The sequence below is a fragment of the Galeopterus variegatus genome, unplaced genomic scaffold (genome assembly GCF_000696425.1).
Source record: "Galeopterus variegatus unplaced genomic scaffold, G_variegatus-3.0.2 Scaffold4992, whole genome shotgun sequence".
Classification (NCBI taxonomy): domain Eukaryota; kingdom Metazoa; phylum Chordata; class Mammalia; order Dermoptera; family Cynocephalidae; genus Galeopterus; species Galeopterus variegatus.
This window is the reverse complement of record NW_007731103.1, coordinates 14,220-15,811: the sequence shown is the minus strand read 5'-3', so window position 1 is coordinate 15,811 and position 1,592 is coordinate 14,220. Positions and strand designations below refer to the sequence as shown.

The following is a 1,592-nucleotide window of genomic DNA, read 5'->3' as shown; positions in this document are numbered from 1 at the left end:
ATCCAGACTTGCTCAACCCCCCCCCCCCCCCCAAAATAGGCTAGCAGACCTTGAAAACTCCAGAGTATCAAAGCCCCATCCTTCTGCCCTGGCAGAGAAAGGACAAACTATACATAAACCACAGACAGAGAAGCAAACTGGCTGCTGGGCAGTGTGAATAGACCCAAGAGTTAAAACCAAGGCCCCAAACATTTTCAGCCCATCAGCAGGGACATGCAATTAAGAGGAAATTAGGAGGTTTACAAAACGTTAGGAGCTTAAGTTTCTTCCCTGGGAAAAGAAGCAGGAGAAACTCTAAGAACTGTCTCAGTGAAAGCGTTTTGTTCACTGCTAAGCCTCTGACACGTGTCAGTTATTAATACCCACAGCTCACTACCTCACACTTAAACCTGCTAGTGGATGTCTATAGAGAATGCTATACTGTAAAAGCATAATACAGGCTGCACCAGAGCCTTCAAGCCCAGGACAGCCAGCCCCTCATAACAGGTGCCAGAACAGCCACATGGTCAAAAGCATGTACTCGAGCCATGATCTTGAGCAAGTTGTTGACTCTTTCTAGCCCCAATTTCCCCATCTGCAAATGGGGATAATAATAAAACGTTTCTGGAAGCATCTTGTCAGATGATGAGCAAATCCATGTCAAGTGCCTGCTCTTTTGTAAGCCCTGGTGGCTGTTGTTATTACAGCAAAACTTTAGGGCTTTTAGAGTGGATCTCCTTTCTCCTGCTGCCACACAATTCCCAGCCTCGTGTCACGTCTCTGGTCAGGTCCAGGACGGAGAGTGAGAGAGGAGCAAGCGCCACTCTAGCCCAAGGGGGTTCCATACCAGCAGGGGCCCTTGGGGGAGGAAGGGCAATCCCAGTCAAGTGGTCTTTGTCCACCTCTCCAGGCCAACACCGACCTCAGCTCCAGCCAGAGTCTAAATGGGCGTCCAGTGCCCGTGCTGCTGCCTGGCATCACCTCCTCTAGGAGGCCTGCCCTGACCTCTCACACTAAAGTCGGGTCCCCTAGAGGCTCCGGTAACCCCCGGGCTTCCCTTTCCCAGCACTGAGCACACTGGGCTGTCACTCGGTTTGCGCCCCCGCCCTCTCGGAGGGGCAGGAGCTGGCTCCGTGCCCGACACACGGTGGTCGCCTGGCCGCGACAGTTCAACGTAGGAGCCCAGGCCCTAGTTGTGACCAAAACCCCAGCTCCCCAAGCCCTGGGGCGCCGTGAAGGGTTGTTTCTGAAGCAGGCTGCTTTTTATTATTCAGATGAATTTGACACCTCCCTGGCGGGTCCCTGTCCGCGTTAACGCCATTTTAAAGGGGGAGAAGAGCACCCCCCACCCCAATCCCGCCGCCCACCGCCCCGCCGGGTCCTCGCCAGGGCAGCCAAGGAACCCCAGGGCGATGACCGTGAAAGGGTCTCTTTGATCGGTGAGTGGGCCCTCCCCACTGGGGTCTCGGTCGCGGCCGGCTCCCCGATCCCACCGTCAGGCGGGAGCCCGCGATGGGGGCAAAAGGCCACAAGCAGCCGGTCCCAGGGCGCGCCCACACCTCCCGCCCCGGAACAAAGCACCGCGCGGGGGCGGCGAGGCCGGCCCCCTCCCC

The 1,592-nt window shown here is 56.8% G+C and overlaps 1 protein-coding gene across 1 annotated transcript in view; it reads right to left on the bottom strand.

Annotated features, from left to right (window-relative positions):
* Positions 1 to 1,592, bottom strand: part of MRAS (muscle RAS oncogene homolog) — a 55,811-nt gene that overhangs the window by 53,551 nt on the left and 668 nt on the right. The gene's annotated exons all lie outside the window — the stretch shown is intronic.